This window comes from Fistularia commersonii, chromosome 19 (assembly GCF_037954325.1).
Source record: "Fistularia commersonii isolate RoL2024-O1a breed Wild chromosome 19, RoL_Fcom_v1.0, whole genome shotgun sequence".
Taxonomy (NCBI): Eukaryota; Metazoa; Chordata; class Actinopteri; order Syngnathiformes; family Fistulariidae; genus Fistularia; species Fistularia commersonii.
The window spans coordinates 15,545,555-15,564,025 of NC_141302.1; the positions used below are offsets into that span (position 1 = coordinate 15,545,555).

Below are 18,471 nucleotides of genomic sequence, written 5' to 3' on the forward strand. Positions count from 1 at the left end.
TAGTGTCATAACAGGGTTTACAGACTGGCTGGTGTCAGTGTCCTCCTTTCTGCTTGCACAGCAGGCTTACCTGCGTTTTGGAAACATTCGTAGCCCGAGGCTGAGCGTGGAAGCCATTTCTTCCTGAATGCCGGTAATCCTGATTCTGCCACGTGTGCTTGGAGTAATTCTGCTGGAACTGCAGAATAGTATTATAAAATAGATTTTTTAATTTATTTTTTTTATTGGATATCATCCCATAGCCCCATTCTTTCTATTTGTTTATGTTTGGTGTTTTAGCTCTCTGCTTATCGGGATTGCGATCGGGTAGATGTTGTGGTTCATGCCGTGGTGTTTCAGGTGTCGTGGGGATTTGTTGGCCGGTAGGGGAAAAAGCTCGTGGCAGTGCTGGCTTCACTGATGTGTTCCTCCTACTTTGTGTCCAAGGCTGGGATAGGTCTTGAGTGGACATTTCCTGCCTGGTTCCCGACACTGGAGGGGAAAAGATCCCTAATAGAGGGCAGTTTGGCACCTCTCAGAAGATGAAGCAGCTGCTGATATCTTCCTAAATCAGTTCCTAGCCTTGCTCATCAGTGACTGAGTTGGTTTAATCTTTGCTTTATTATCTGTGATGTATATCTCTTCTATCCTGGAACATTTCCCCACTTTCTGATGGCGTTTGGTGTTTTCCCTTATCTTTTAGCATTTTGTAGAATGATATTTACGCTGTTCTCTCCCGCCACTACCACCACCACCCTTCTGTGACACATTTATGACCTCGGGCTAACAGGGTCCACCTTCGCTGAATTAGTTTTAGCCGGGACACCCAGCTTTATGAGCTACGTCAACAATCCATCAGGGAGGTTGAGGACAGCCCCAGGTGTGATCTATGGAGGATCTCCATATATACTACTGATATATAACGAGACAAAGTTTTTTATCCTGGGTGATGAATGGTGCACAGCGACAAACTTCTCCGTTATTGGCGGGATATTTCCCGGGGTGCTCATCTTACCGCCCCGCAATCTGAGTCAGCAGAAAACCATCATGAAGGCGATTGCCTGAAACGCATGGGTTGGAAGAACATGGTGGTCGCCTCCCTGCTCAGATCTGCTTTTTCTACACGTCAATTGTGACCTTCTAGATGATCCCAAAGACAATGTTAATTGTGGAGCTCGGTTTTTTAAAATAAATTCCAGCCAGCAATGTTGTTTGGTTTGGAGACAATGACAATGAAGAGAAGACAGGAAGCAGAGCTGACAGAGCAGAGATGAAGATGTTGAGGTTCTCTTTGGAGTGTTGGGGATGGACAGGATCAGGAATGAGTCCATCTAAGGGACAGCAGTTAGATGTTTGGACAGAAGGTCAGAGAAGGTAGGCTGAGATGGTTCAGTTGTTCACAGAAGAGGGGGCATCTAGGGAGGTGAAGGTATGCTCTGGAAAGGAGAGGAATGACGGTTAGTCACAGCAAGACAGAATAAATATGTGAATAAGACAAATCTGGGTGGAACGGTGAGGCTACAGGAAGTGGAGATCAAGAAGTAGAGGTTCTCTGGGAGTGACGAGGATGGAGAGGATCAGGAATGAGTCCATCAGTGGGGCGGCACATGATAGTTGTTTTGGAGAGAAGGTCAAAGAAGCCAGACTGAGATGGTCAGGTCATGTACAGAGGATGGATAGTGAATATATTGGTAGACAGACGCTGGAATTGGAGGTTTAGAGGAAGCCCAAAGAGAAGATATAAAGTTAGTTGGGAGGGGAGGATACAGAGAATAGGGTTAGATGGAGGAGATTTGTTCACTGTGGCCCCTGAAGGGAAAAGCCGAAGAAAACAGAGGACAGGTATTGTGGGTTGATGGCATGTCTACCATCTGTCACCACGATGACATTTGGCCCTTGATTGACAAGCAGCACAGCCAGCCAGAGATCTTGATTCAAATACTGTTCCACCGTGAGCAACTATCCTCTGTAAGACCCTTTGAGGCTGGGCTACCGACAACCTTTGCCCAGACCATGTAACCCTGGACAACTCGATTCCGACTTCAATCAGGGCCATACACGTTCATACTGTCCTGCACAGCAGACACGATGTATAATTTAAATATAAAGGATACTCAGTTTACATATAAATGAATTTGTTCAGCATTTTTGTTGTTGGTAGATTGTAAAAGTATCTTGCAAGCTAAGAAAGCATGGGCACCCTTGCTCTACATCATGCCCTTGGTGTCTGGCCGGGGGCTTTTGGCCTTACATTTCCAGCCTCCACTTTTTTTTCTTTCTTTCTTACTTTCTTTCTGTCCCCAGCCTCATCCAGTCCATCCAGTTCTTTGAACGAGTCTGCCGGCGTCGTCGTGAAACGCTATTAATTACCTTGTCATTCCCCCGACAGTCGGCCGTGACAGATTTTAGAAGACCAGCTCTCCGAGGAGGTGGGCGGACACAAAATTAAAAAAAAAAAAGAAAAAAAAAAAAATAGGGGAGCCTGTCATGACTTGTCATTGGCGTTTTCGATGAAAAAATTAAACGAGTCCATTAGCGTGCCTGGGATTCGTTGTGTAAAAACAAAGAAGATCTAAGTACGGATAAGGACGGATCATGACTATACTGATGATAGGATAATGTTTTCGCAAAAGCCCTCTAATCGGCTGTAATATCGAGTGCAAATATTCATTGTCCAGGATCGGGAGGGGGTTGGAAGGCGGCGGCGGGGGGTCCGCACTCCATTCACCATACTTTCTTCTCTCAATCAGAGTAAATGCCGGGATCCAGGAACAGGAAAACATCACCTCAACAATGTGTGAGACTGTAGCAATTAGAAAAAAGCAACCGCGTGCCAAGGCGCTGTCGGTGATGGATGCTTCAATCCGGTCAGACACGCCGTAGACCAAGATGCTCACAATGAATTTGATGAGCATAATCCAGAGTTTTGTTGTTATTTATCCTGAAAGAATTGCAGTCCGGTCCAAAGGAGGTCTGTTGTACAGATGGCTATTACTCACAGGAATGCTCAGGTGTCACGGTTTGCGCTCCCCTTTCTTCAACATTTGTTCCCCTCGGCTCCAAATGGAGAAGCCATGTGGTGTCCGAGGGCTTTCCCGTAAACAGCGGTGGGAGGGGAGTATGCCGGGGATTCGCCGAGGAAACACTTTCGAAGTTGTTTGTAACACCGTCGGGTGTTTGAACCTGCAGTCACCCAAGCGAGCAAGAAAATGTAGATATCTTCAGTGCTACTGCCTGACCCTGCGAGTGGAAAGCACCTCAGTGGATACGCCAAATCCCATTCTCCTTCTTTTCCTTCGTTGCCGCTCCTTTTCGGGGTCACGGCAGCCAATCATCTTCTCCCATCTCGCCCTCTCCTGGGACACCTGGAGTGCAGGAGACGCGGCATGGATAATAAAAAATGGTTTCGGACTTTCAAGTTGGCACCTGAGTGCTGATTTCAGCTGTTGCCGCTAAATCAAATCTGATGAGATTATTGGATTTTTGAGAATGCCGGAGGAAGCCATTTGGGTAATGGCCTGTTGTCAAACCTGCACCGTTCCTGCTGCTTTGGTACCAAATTTTCTTGCCGGGTTGAGGAAACTAAAAGAGGAGAGGAACTCTTCCGTTCCGTCTCTGATGCTCCTCAGCTTTTTTCCCCTTTTGCTCACCTCAACACCTCTTGGTCGCGAGAGCCAATTTGCTGGGAGAGACACCTGGCGCTGCCAAGAAACCTAACCGCACACATTCCTCTCTCCATCCCGTCCTCCATTCTTCTCTCCGGTTTCGGAGCACATCAAAGGCCTGGAAGTGGAACACTACTTCTGTTCCCCCTCCCAGCACTTCATTTTCTTTTTTTTTTTTTAACCATGGGCCTCACTCCTCCTTCCACACTCCTGGGTACATTTGCAGAGATAGTCTCCCCGTATCCGTCGTGAAAGTGCTTTTTTTTTCCATATATGAAGAGTGATTAACTCATTTTGAATGAAAGAGTAAATGGTTGGATGGTTGTTTGTCCATTTGACGTGTGGGTGAGAGGGTGAGTGATTGGATGTCTATACGCTTGTGAACGAAAGAGTGAATGAATTCTTCTTCTTCTTTCGGCTTTTCCCGTCAGGGGTCGCCACAGCGAGTCAACTTTCTCCATCTAACCCTATTCTCTGTATCCTCCTCTCTCACACCAACTACCTTCATATCCTCTCTCACTACGTCTATAAACCTTCCCTTTGGTCTTCCTCGAGTGAATGAATGTATGTATCTATATGACCAGTGAATGAGAGGGTGAATTTTTTTTATATAACTTTGTGTAAATAACACTTGAATGAGAGGTTGGATGTCTCTATATGATGTAAATGAGAGGGTGAATTCTCTATCTATAAATTAGGTGTGAATAAATCAGTTTGAATGAATGGGTGAATGGTTTCATGCCACTGTGTCCCAGTGATGGCCTGGATTGGCTCCAGCAACCACCGGGTGCTTGGTAATGAATGAATGAATGAATAAAACAAATGGCAAGCACATTGTATTTATAACGGGGGAGCAGACATCTGGCACTGGCTGAAAAGAAAACCTTCTCCGCCGTGGATGTTAAACCAGGAAATAGCCGGAGCCGACATAAAGGAAGCGAGTCCTCATTGATTTACACAGGCATCGCTTTCCCAGTGCCGCGGCGTAATTAAAACACAGCACCGTATAATGTGGTGTTAGGAGGTCATCGCCATCCCATTTATTATCCCCCCGCCCAGCTCCTTGCATCACCACGCCGCAGAACCGTCTGGTTTTACGGCATCCATCCCTTGGCCAGCCATTTAAATACCATCGTTATGTTCATATTTTTCTCTTTTAAAAAAAAAAAATCAGCAAATTCCCTGGGAGCAGAATTTATTGTTTTGTCAACCGCGATTCTTCAAATGCCGGCTGAGCAGCACAATTAGGAGACGATTGAGCGCCGGAGAAAGCAGACACCAAATAAAAGGTAGCCGAGGTAGAGGAGAGGGAGCGGAGGAGTGTTATTCGCCTAAAGCGGCGTTCTCCACAACCCCCCCACCTGCGCTGCGGTGGCAGTATCTGGGGGGTACAAGACGGTAAATAATTTACATTCTCGCACAAAGAACACACACGTACCTTTCATACCCACTTAGGCTCTGGCGTTCTTTGACGTTCCCGTCGTCCCTATGCGCACAAACTCGGAAATCCCATTTTTAGGCGGACGCTCAGGATTTTTTTCGTGCATTGTCTTTGTTGATGTACAATGGAATAAGTGAACGCACATCCCGGGAGAACACGCTACGTCTATTATTCACATCCCTGTAAATTGGTGGTTATCAAAAGCGACCCCAATGTGCGTTCATGTAACCTCACCGCAGACCATGTCAGGTGGTCACGAATTAATTCGGCCTTGGCTATTATCATTCGGTTAGTTGCAATTTTTTTTTTTTTTTTTTTACGCCCCAAGGGAGCAGCTGCAGCCTTTTTGGCTGCTGCACCGTAATGGTTTTTATTGTTATCCTGTTGCCGGTGTGAAAACACCATTGCTCCCTGGAAGGCGTCTTCTGACATTTAACTCGGACATCGTGGGTAAGGGAGTGCGGCGATTGTGAAATGGCATGCTAAATGTCAGTGTCGGAAGGCGACTTCACGCGACAACATCAGGCAACATCGTAGTTTTAGTCCCAGTGTGCAAAAAACGGTTTCCGTCAAATTTACCTACGTGAGAGAATAGTCAACTTCCAACCCACCCTGGGGCAACACTTGTTGTGATTTTCTTCCACCAAACCAGTGTTTTTTCTGTTTTTCGGATGACGTTTCACTGCGATTTCGCAGTTTTCGGCCCTGGTTGGTTCACGTAGGCCTCCCCCGGAGCAGAGTGGCATCATCTCTGCGGGGGCATAAGTGGGGATTCGGGTGGTTAGGGGAAGAAAATGGAGAAATGATACCACAATGCAGGGATATCTAATTGGATACACAGGCAATTGGACGTTTTTGTTTTGTTTTTTCAAGTACAATTGCATCTTATTCCCTCGGGCTACAACAGCAGTGCCTTTCGGGACTGCGGCTAAAGCTCATCTTGTTCGTCCCCCAGTCTCAATGGCGATGTTCCTTTTTTTTATTTTCTAATCAGGGCAACCAAGAGTTTGTTTTCGCGAGTTAAAGAAGAAGAGGGGAAGTGGAGGGAGAAGGCAGAGGCACTCTGAAAATATCAGCAAATTGGATTTAGCGGGGGAAAATAGCAGGTATCTGATTAGCGGGAGGCTTGGTTCCGTTAATTCGCTCGGATACCGTACAGCAGGTGGTGTGCCTGTGAGTGTCCGCGTGGTTGTGTGTGTGGCGGTGGTTTTAATTAAGGAGCTGCAACACTCCCCCTGCAATCGTCGGTGGTAGCAGATAGATGTTTGAGAGCTGCATACATACTCAGATCACCACCTCCTCTGAGACCTCTGCTGAAAAGAGGCCAAAACGGTCAACCAAGTATTTGTTGCGAGGTGTGCATTTGATATCGAAATTCTTGTATTTATTTTTTTTTAAAGATGGTCTCTGAAAAAAAAAAAAAAACACTAGCGTTTCTTTTTGTTTTTTTTTTCAACCGAAAAGCGTGTCATCTCACCCGATTGTGGAGAAAATTGGAAGCCATCGGCGCAAACATGTCCACATGTACCCTCCTACTCCGCCACCTCCCATTCTCTCCCTACCACTCAATATCTGTAGCAGCTGACCTAGATAACGAAAAAATAGCAAGGAGATGGAAAACATTACTTCAGCGGAATCAAAGTGGGTTTTTAACAGCGGCTCGACAGGCGTTTATATATCCACCTGACTTGCAGATGGCGGCCGTCACGGGAAAGGTTGTTGGTTGAACGATACCTCCGGCACTCTTCCGGTGGTTTTCATGGGAGTTTCTGCAGAAGCATAATGGCATCCCATTGGGCGAAGAGTGAAAGCAGTGAGGCTCCCGCCAGATTCCTCGCTGCATGACTCATCCCAGCGGCTGGGCGTAGCATTAGAATACAGTGCAGAGATCTTGTTTATTTTGGACCCCCCAACTTCACTAAACTAGGTCAGCAGACGGGAGAGAATATGTCTTATGTGCCGGCCTCATGTAGGCTGCATTATTGATTGTCACCGTGGGCGCGGCACGCTCCGGAAAGTAGGTCTTTTCGGGCGAATATTCAACCCGTCGGATTCGAAGGGGCGCTCGCTTGTTCGCAGCTTTGGATTCCTTCGTTGCCCCGGATGGATGACTTTGTGTAAAGGACACCATTTATTACATTCTCCGCAGAGAAGCCGTGGTTAAGTGTGATAAATGAGTGAAAATCAGCGTGAGATGAATGTACATCTTGTTGAGGTGCAAAAGAGCTAACCGGTCTCTCTCTTTCTCTCTCTCTTTCCCCCCCCTTCCCTTTTTTTTCTCCCCATCCTCCGGTTGACGCTGCATTGAAAACAACTGAATAGGTAAGTGCTTTGTATTTTTTTCTTCTTTGCACTGGAAAATGTCAAATAATGAGTGCCAGATAAATGCAAGAGCACATAAGGTACATTCTTCAAGGAACCAAAGAACCAAGAAGAAGGGGGCGATGCAGCAGCACCACATACACTGGCTAGATCGCTGTAGGCCCTTTGCTGATTGCGTGTGATGGTTGCGTTGGGATAGTTTGAGAAAATTTGATTTGGTTGACTGGTTAATCTTCGCTTGCTCATTTTTATTTTCCCAAAATCGAGCGACTCCGAGCAACTCACCCAATATAGCACCGCTGTCCACTTTCAACAAACACAAAGGCCAAATACCCATCTGTCTTCACAATTACGTCTCCAAATTATTCTTTTCAAGTGGATGCTATTAGCATCAGGGTGTGTGTAGCCACTAATGCTTCAGCCAGAATAGCAGACGCTGCAGGTGTGAGAGCCGTATGCTTCCAGCGGGATATCACCTCCAAAGGTGAATTGGTGTTTCCAGTGATCGGCCACAGCAACGTGGACTTCCAATGAATCTGATCCCGAGTGGTTGTAGATATTACGATAATCGTGCTTTGAGTTAGTGTAGAAATTACATCATTCTTGCATTCCTTTTTTAGGATGATGACTATAGCCCTTTATAATACCCAGAATTAGTTCCACTTATTGTGAGTCTTTTTTTTATTTTTCCTGGCGATGTGCTGACGGCACAGCAGACATGTAGACCAAACAAGCCACGGGATCACCAACTTATGTCACTGAAACATAAAGAAAGGACGCTAAAGCCCTTAAAAATTCAAGTTCAATCAGAAATCTTCAAGGCGAGGCTGGTATAATTATAGTTATTAACGTGGTTGTTTAGTTTTGGAAGCTCAAAGCATACATGCTGCTTACTGGACCTGGATTGTGTCAAGAGGTGTCGACCTTTCAGAATATCCCCATTGGCCAAAGCAAATTTAGGTATTTGCACGCACTGCAGTGCCCCAGGCTAATGCTAGCCAATGCACACTGGGACTAGTGTTTACAGTGACTGGTCATAATAGTTATTGTGATCTTGTGGTTTTAATCCAGGACTGTTCTTTCAGTTGAAGACCATATTTGACCATATAATCTCACTTTAATCTCTGACAAACAAGCACTATTGAAAACACATGGATTTTTGAAACCTATGAACACAACAATGAAGGCTAAGAGCTATGCTTCATCAAAGATTTGATATGGTTGATCTTTGGGACATTTCTCCTGGCCCTGATTGATAGAAATGAAAGATAAAAACAAAAATCATGATGATAGTTATTCATTAAATATGTTATGCAACTGGTTTCATCCTCACACAGCCATCCATATTCATCTATTAGTGGAAATGAAAAAAAAAAAAAATGTAATGACGAATTAATAAATTAGTCAAATTAGATATGATGGGATAGACTTTATTGATCCCACGACAGGGGAATTAAATTGTTACAGCAGCATTAAGAAACAATGCAAATAATATGATCATAAAATATTATCAAAGAATTTCATACATATTGTATACATAGATTTTTTTAAATTGCTTTCTTCTTTTGAACACTATAAGTTATATTGCATTAGTAGTAATAATTTCTAAAAATTGACGGTCATTTATATATTCTCAGCACTACTTGAATGAGAGAGTGAATGGTAATTGTGGTATATATGAAGGGTGAATGAAAGAATGAACTGAAAGACAAGCGATGTGGAAAATGAGCACATGTATAAACAGATACATGATCTTGATCCCATCAGCCGATTACAATATGACGAGTAAAATCATCCAATAAGAATCAGTTTTGTGGGAGTCCTCACACCGACCAGAACACCGAAGGCACCAAATATATTTGACTCTCACATTTTTACTCCTCTCTGTCAATTGACAAAGCAAGAATTTAATTAACGCCGGCCTCTCCCGGGAGAGACGAGCGCCGGCCGAAATTGCGAGGGAAAAATATAACAGCTCGCTACCTTGCGGGTCCGCCGCACTTGTGAAAAAAATAAAATATAAAATTGAGGATTTATAACGGAAGGTACACCCCGCCGTCTAAAGAAATCCCTGAATGATCCACCGCCGACATTTATAGCAGGCCTTCAGACATCTTGGAGCCCACGTCGACTTTTGCTTCTGAGAAAAGGTGATAAATGAATAAATAGATAAATAAAAACACGTCTGGGCCGCTGGGAGGTCAAAGCACGGAGGTCAAAGGATTTGAAGCGGTCTATTACTCCAGAGTCCGAAAATAAACCATAATTTCAAGGGAGATGATTGGATATAATGGAAGAAGCGCTTATGTTGGGGAAAATAGGTGAATGTGGAGAATTTGATGATGACTTGTAACCGGGGGTCGCTGAGCACTATCTGACTCGCATTGCACGCGCCGCCATGAAATCTGCGCCAACCCCCTGCTTAGCCCTGAATGGCTACAATTAGCCCACTTTATTCTCGCACAGGCCCAGTGGCAACCTGGGAAGTTGAGAATGAACCTGCTGTGCCACCTGCAGGGTTCCCCTTTTTTTAAAAATAACTTAATAAGGCTTTCATATCATAAGATATGATACAATTTTATTGATCCCCATAGGGGAAATTCGTTTGTCACAGCAGTGGACAATAACAATATCAATAAGTATGAATATAAATATAAATAGAAGGAACAAATTCAAAGGACGTAGACAATGGCAAGAATAGGAACACATAGAAGAATTACAACAAGAATAAAAATAAACAGGACGAGAACGGAGTGACAACAGCAAGGTTAAAAATAAGTAACAGAATATCAACAACATGAATAAAAATAGAGCGTTAGTATTGGATAGAGCAGCTACATTAGTGTTATTTGTACGTCTGGGAAGGCCCTGCATGTGTTTGGACTGTGTGAGGAACCCAGAGAACCATGAGGAATTCCACGCAGATCGAGAGGAGAACATGGAGACTCCATTCAGAATCCAGCTTCTGGCTGGTGGGTTGTTTTGCAATAAAGGTGCTGCTCAACCTGCTGGATCTTCACCAAATTGCAGAATATGAAGAAGATAAGTGGCTCCAAAGAAAATGGGCTCCAAGAAAACACCTTTCAATGGGGTAGAAAATGACTGTACGCTCAGGAGCAACCCTGACTACGCGACTTAATGATCATCTCAAACATTTATTTCACATTTATTACATTTATTTCTCCCAGCGCGAGTCCATGTCCTTTCTGTGGATCAGCAGGAGGCCACCACTAGCATACATTCGGCACCTCAAATGAAATCAGCCGCTATATGTTGCCGTCCGACCGATGGCATCCACGTTATGAAATTGCGAGCATCAGCTTTTAAGCTGATTTTTTCTTTTGATATGCAGGGAATTAGAAAGAGGACTGCAGCTCGCTGGGTACATGGTGCACGGAGGTTGAGCAGAAATGAAGATGTTCGTCAAAATCCACAAAGTTGTAAGGGGGAACCAGAACAATCATGCAAAGTGGGTTGGAGACGGATTTACCCCTTGTTACTTTGCATCGAGATGAAAATGTAGATACGGGAGCCTTCTCGCTAACCCCTCCCTGCCGCCTTAAATAGATTCAAACAACATACTCATAGCTTGTTAAAAACCGGGTTTACTCCATATTTTGAGGTTTTTAAGAAAGCATTTTTATTTCCGTTCTCATCCTTAAAGCCCTCAAAGGCCTTGTCTCTGAAGGCTTCCTCGATTCCGCATCGGAATCTTTGCAAATTTTGCATGTGCGGCACCGGCAACCAAATACTGCGCGACCCCTCTCTGACCTCTGAGGGGAGCCTGACCATCCCCCGGCCTCCTCCTGGCGTCCAGCCCGGTGCTTGTTTTGGGGTTTTCTGCAGGGTGTGCGATGTCAGACGGGAAGAGGGGATTATTATTTTCCTACAGGGGGAAAGCAGACTTTTCAGACTTTTCCACCTTTCAGACTTCATCTGTTTCCAAATTAGCCATGTCTCACACTCTGTCAGAGTGCAGCTGTATGTAATTGTAGGTATTTCATTTAGCGTCGTATCGCTAAATGCTTTGTTTGAAAGTCTGACACAGGAAAGGATCTTGCAATGGCGATGGCCCGTCCGAGTGAGAAAGGTTTTTAGGAAAAAAAAGGGGGGGAATCCAGTCCATGGGGATGAAATCTGAAGAAAAAGGGGAGGAAAGAGCTAATCTTATGTTTGAGTTTGGCATTTGGAAAACCGGAGAAAAGACTGTGAAGGACAAATCCTCACACTCCCCCCGGGACACTTGCCTTTGTAACCCAGTGAAATCCAACGTGTTTGTTGTTGTTCTTAATTCCCAGTTAGGGAAGCGAACATTGCAGAACTCCAGGGTGTTGGAACGTTGCATCCCCAGTTTCTGTTACTGCATATTCGACTTTGTTGTTCAGTGGACGACTTTTTCAAGGTCATGCTTTGCCCAAAGGTGCTTCTTACTTTTTTTTATATTTATCAACGGATTTCTTTATTAGTATCTGCATTAGCTTATCTTTTCATTCATTTGTTAATAAAGTCATTTGCAATCATTTATTTTTTATGTGGTTTTAAAGTTGTATTTATTTGTTCCTTTTTTGATTGATTGTTTGATCAATTAGATTATTAATAAATTGGCTATCAATTGATTTAATTATTTATCTATTTTTTGGATATTTATCTATTTTTTAACATTTTCCTGTTTGTTTTTTTTCTTTATGTTTTGTTTCCTTTTATTTTATCTGCATTCATATTTATTTATCGGTGCCTTTTTTGGTTGTATGTTGTATTAATTCAGTATTTATTTAGATATGATTTTTTTGTATATATTTATTTCTTTAATATGTTTTTATTTATTTATTAGAAAAACAAATGCAGAGACTGGAGTTTTAGTGCCTGCTCTTCTCTTGCTTTTAAACTGAACTGACAGCGATTAATTACTCAGTGCATCCACCCCAAAAAATTATAATAGATTAATAAAATACATTTATCAATAAATAAATAAATACATCAAAAACAATGATAAATCATTTGTTTCTGAAGTGCACTGTGTATTTTTGGAATAACGTGAAGTTGTTGCTGACGGGTGCGTGGCTGCAGAGCTTTGTGTGAAGGAGGCTTGCAGTAGCGGGGCAGCCTCGCTTGCAACGATCTTTAGATCATGTTCACCCTGGAGGGACAGACGAGTTTCTCCTGAAAGAAACCACATGGTGGAATGGTGTTTAACACTTGGGAAATGTCAGATGCGCTTGCTCAGGGTTGCGCTTAAGCTTTTGATTAATGAAATCCCAGCTTATCTCGCTCTTAAATTAAGACCAACTTAATACTTAAGGTTTGTTTTATTCACTTTATTCTTAAGTTGGTTTATTTTGTAAGCCTGCCTTTTTTAGACCTTTGAACCATACAAAAATGCAGGAAAATTCCTTGAATGAAATGAATCAACCGTTTCATTTTTCTCAACTTTACTTTTGATACTTAACTGAATGGTTAGGATTCCTGCTGTTTGCACAGGAGCTTCTGATTGTGTTAAATAAAATATGAAATATATTTTCCCTACAGATATTTGTGAAATATGAACGAAACATCAATGAAATATGAACATCCGAAAATACCAAAAAAAACACACGCACAGCCGCCCTACAGGAGACATGTTGTTTACCTGTAGAATATTTTCCACTGATGTGAGCGTGCACGTACCACTACACGCTGTCTGCAGGAAAGGGTGGAGGAAAGAGGCGACACGCAGTTGGCATGAAATGAGGTGTCGTCAAGGGCGGCACCTCGCCGAGCGCAAAACAGTCTGCAGGAGGTGATTTAGAGCAAGGGGGCCTTCGCTCTGCATGCATGCCGTCTGCGAGAAGACGCTTTGCCACGTGAAATCATAATCATCCTGGCATAGTGGGAGAAGAAAAAAAACAAAAAACAACAAATAGAAACCCCCGTCTCATGTTTGTGTGTATGTGTGTCCCCCTTATTTGTACTGATAAGTCGTTTCGCCGTCGTTTGTGCTCTTCGCCATCACCCAAAGAGCTGCTGCGGTCTGCTACGCCCACTCAAGCTCGAGGGGGTGTTTGTCGTCTGATTGACTCCTGCCACGTGACACGTGACACGCCCTTCTTGTCATGGGATGGCCTGAGCGCCCGCTGCTCCCATGACGCCATCTTGGATCCAATTCCAGCTCCTTCCTCACCCGTCACATTAGAGAGGCGAAGATCCAAAATGGCTCCTGCTGTCGTTGCACTATTCTTTAGCAGACAAAGGAGGCAGTTCCACGTAGCGGAGACTTTTTGGTTTGGTTTTGTTTCCCTGAAGGTCCACTTTGGACTTCTGGATGAGCTCCAGCGCACTGAGAGCATCGGCGGTTTTGACCTTGCGTGGCCTTTGAACTCCGTCAGTGCATCTTTTAGCGCTGAGACCCCATTTATGCGTGGATGTTTGTCCTTTCTGAGAAAATGGAAGAAAAGAACTAATTCAGTGCTAAATTGCTGTTTTGAAGATAAATGAATAAATAGACAGAAAATAATGAATGACTAAATACATGACTGCAGAATAAATCAATGGATTTATAATTAGTGAATGAATGCATAAATAAAGAGATGGATGAATTAATAAATATATACATATATAAACATATACAACGAATGAATGCATAAATAAATAAATTTATAAGTTGATACATGAATGAAGCCATAATTGAATAGATGATTGAATAAATAAATAAATTTATGAATTAATCGATGTCTATCAATCTCTACGTCTCTATATGACTTATCAGGAGTGAATGACTGCGTTTCTATACGTCTCTAAATGTTTCTATGTGACAGAGAGAATCCATCTCAATACGTGACTCTGGAATCGACTGGCAAACCAATCCAGGGTGAAACTGCCTCTCAGCCAAAGAGAGCTGGAGATGCCACCGCAGGATATGTGGAATAAAAAAAATTAATGATTGATAATATTAACATATATACACATATAAAAACGAATATAAGAAATAACAATATAATGCTAATAATACCATTAATACTGATAATAATAATATTTCTAACAAGAATTCTAATAACAATAATAATGATAATAATAATAATAATAATAATAATCGTTCTTATTATTAGTAGTAGAAGTAGTATTAGCGTTATTAGCATTATTAGCATAATTAGCATTATTGTTGTTATATTATACAATTAATGAAATATTTACATGCATACGTAAAAAATACAAATCAGAAAATGATTTATTGTGTTTCGGTGAGTAGTAGCTGAGTTGATATCAGCTACCGTATGGTCTTCTGGCTGCAGCTATTTACCACATCTGTCGAAGCTGTTGGGTGTTGCTGTTCACCATACAGATGTGGGCGAGCTGACTATCAGCAAGTTATGACCATCACTTTGGATGTTGGTTTGAAACCGTGAAAAGCACGTGTTGTGAAGAAAAATGACAGTGCTTGTCTAAATTCCTTCCTGCCGCTGTCTTTTCAGTTTCATTCTTTGACTAGTCATTATTCACCAAACGTAAGCACCGCAATTTGTCGCAGGGGTTTTTCTGGGCGCCTCGCACGTACCCTTCTAGATAACAGGCTGAGTGACATCAGCTGCCATTTTCTCATTGGGGAGAATTCCCATTCTGTAAAGGTTGGTCTTGTTTTGTACTACTTTGATGTGTGGTGGGCTTCTGTTTTTTTATTTTCTCTCTACCCGCTACTCTTTATTAGGGCCTCGCTGTCTTGGCTGCGAAGTTAGAGGACAAGTTTTAATGGCCTTCGGTTGATGGAAGTGACGCTGGCGGCTGAGGCTGATTCAGAGAAGCAGGAGTCGCACAAAGAGACGGTCAAGGGATGCAGAGTTCAGGATCATTGATCCATTGCGGCGTTTTGTTTTGTTTTTTTTCTATTGATCTACACACCCGCGCATCTTCTATCCCAGACTGCTGATGATGACGGCAAATCTTGGCACCATGCAAAATGTAACATTTGTATGGAGATGATATTGTGATGTGTGGTGGCAGCAGGTGGAGGAACATCTAAAGAGGTGGAGATGTGAACCTGGGATGGAGAAGGATGAAGGTTGGCAGCCGCAAGTGAGAATACATGTGTGAATTAGAGAGACCCAAGTGGAGTGCTGAGGCTACAGCGAGATGAAGAGGGTGGATTTTAGTACTTAGCAATGGAGGAGAAGAGGTGAAGAAACCTGTGGAAGGAGGATGTATCTGATAAAAGAGTATCAGCCAGGATGAAAGGAGCTCCAACTTTACACTTGGAGAAAAGGGGGAATTATATACAGTGGAGAGAACTAGTGATACATGTCCCCATCCATCCTCCCCTCACTACGGTGCAGTTGTCCTGTCCCCTTTGCAGAAAAGCATCCCCAAAGAATGATGTTTCCACCTCCATGCTTCACAGTTGGGATGGTGTTCTTGGGCTTGTGCTCGTCCTTCTTTTCCCTCCAGACACGTCGAGTGGAGCTTAGACCAAAAAGCTGTATTTTTGTCTGAGAAGACCACATGACCTTCTTTCATTCCTCCTCTGGATCTTCTAGTCGGTCATTAGCAAACTTCAGACTTCCTGGACATGTGCTGGCTTGAACAGGGGGACCTTGCATGCGCTGCAGGATTTTAATCCATGATGTTGCAGTGTGTTACTAACGGTTTTCTTTGAGACTGTGGTCCCAGTTCTCTTCAGGTCATTGACCAGGTCCAGCCATGTAGTTCTGGACTGATCCCTCACCTTCCTTATGATTATTGATGCCCCGCTAGGTGTGATCTTGCATGGATCCACAGACTGAGGGAAATTGGCCATCATCTTGAATTTCTTCCATTTTCTAATAATTGTGTAACAGTAGTTGCCTTCTCACCAAGCTGCTTGCCTGTTGTCCTGCAGCCCATCCCAGCCTTGTGCGGGTCTAAGATTTTATCCCTGATGTCCTTACACAGCTCTCTGGTCTTTGCCATTGTGGAGAGGTTGGAGTTTGTTTGACTGAGTGTGTGGACAGGTGTCTTCAAACTGGTGCAGTTAATACAGTGTATGAGTAGAGAAAAGCAGGGCTTCTTAAAGAAGAAATAATAGCTCTGTGACAGCCGCAATTCTTGGTCAGTAGGTGATCAAATACTTAAATGCAATAAAAACCAAATTGATAACTTAAAAAAACATACAATGTGTTTTGGGGGATTTTTGTTTCAGATTCCATCACTCACATTTGAGTACCTATGATAAAAATGACAGACCTCTACATGCTTTGCAAGAGGGAAAAGCTGGAAAGTCAGCAGTGCATCACTGTAGTTTGATGGCCACAAACAAGAAAGACCTTCTGTGGTCATCCATGGTGTCAGTCTACAGTTGAAAGTGCTCTGGTTGGACTTCAGTACGTCGTGCAAGGGGTGAGAGGCGATGTCCCTTATACTGAGCAGCTTCTTCAGCATCCTCCTCTCAGACATCTCCACTAATGAGTCCCTTCGACCTCCCAGAACGGAGCCAGCCTTCCTGATGAGCTTATTTAGTCTGCTAGCGTCGGCCGCCTTCAGCCTAATGCCCCAGCACACTACAGAGTAGAAGATGACGCCGGACACCACCGTGTGATCAAACATCTGCAGCATGGCTGTGCAAATACTGAAAGGCCTGAGTCTCCTGAGGAAGAGCAGGCGGTGTTGACCTTTCTTGTAAATGGCATCTGCATTTTTAGTCCAGTTTCATTTATTTTCCATATAGACGCCCAGGTGCTTGTACTCATCCACAATGTTCAAATCTGTCCCATTGACGAAGATGGGGTTTGGACAAGTCCCCATTTCCTAAAGTCCACCATCAACTCCTTCATCTTCGTTATGTTGAGTAATTTCCAGGAGATGTTTCTATGCAGCGTCACATCCAGATGTCCATTGTTTCTACTCCAACACTTTGACCTCCATTTTAGCAGCTTTCTGTTGTCGTTGCTATCAGACATTACGATGTTTATCTGATATGGAGTACAAATCGCATGGCTCTTGGCTCTTGGACCACGGTGTTTACACATCCGTGTTGTCCTTTTTGTCCAGAGTTCTTCATTTTTTTTTCATTCAAACCAACCGCAGCGTCCTCACAGGCAGAAACACGCTTGTTTTGATCTGTGCCCGTGGGGTGAGAGGAAACACACCACCCGCCAGAAAATGAAAAAAACAGGGATCTTGTCAGAAGACGCAAATGTGACTCCAGATGTATTTATTAAAGATGTCTTCCCTTCCCTGCCAAATCAAAAGTAGGTCAACACAAAACTGTGAGCCACTAAAAATCAGTGCCTTAATACAACGCTCCCATTTCCTCGACAAATTTTTTTTTTTCTTTTTATGAAAATGGTGGTTCCTAATGAGACTTAAACCTCTCTCAAAACAGTTTGTTAGATAATTGGAAAATGTTGTCCTTTTTAGTTCGCCTTCAAGATGAAATTGGATCCAGTGCTGGTGCGCCCAAACTCCCCCTGGTATATCTCTGCACGGCGGTGGATTTAGATACGGTGTTCCCAGCTTGTAATAACTCTGAGCCGGTGTAAAAGTTTGTAGAGGAATCGCAGCCAGTCACGGCTCTCTTACCAGGCTGCCATGTGCAACGTGACGTTAAACTACATGTGCTGAGAAGTAGAATCATTTGAAATTAAAAAAACGTACATAAGAAAAAAAATTAAACTGTGTTAATTCAGTTTTTTATTCTTATTTATTTTTATTAAAATGGGCAGCATTGCGGTGTGGTGGATATCGCTTCGACTGCAAGAAGGTCGATAGTTCAAATTTGCAGGGCTCCTTTTTTTTGTAGTCTGCATGTTCTCCCCTTGTCTATACGTGTTCCTTCCGGGTTCTCCGGGTTCCAAAACATTGCAGGAGGTCCGTTGGAGACCCTAGATTACCTGTATGCATAAATGAAAGGGTTAGGGTTAGGGTGTGAATAGCTGTATGCCTTTTTTTGATATATATCTGACTTCTTAAAAGTTATTTTTTCAAATTTTCAGGAAAAAGGATCCATATGTTAAATGAAAAACAAACAAAAAAAATTCAAAAAATTACTCAGGCAATTATTTCAAGAAGATGATGGCGAAAGTGAATGATTTTATCCATACGTTGCCTTCGAGCAACCTGTGA

General features: G+C 43.2%; 1 protein-coding gene across 8 annotated transcripts in view; it reads left to right on the forward strand.

The window, feature by feature from the left end:
• The window catches only part of nrxn2b (neurexin 2b), a 749,542-nt gene that overhangs the window by 577,469 nt on the left and 153,602 nt on the right, over window positions 1–18,471 (forward strand). The gene's annotated exons all lie outside the window — the stretch shown is intronic.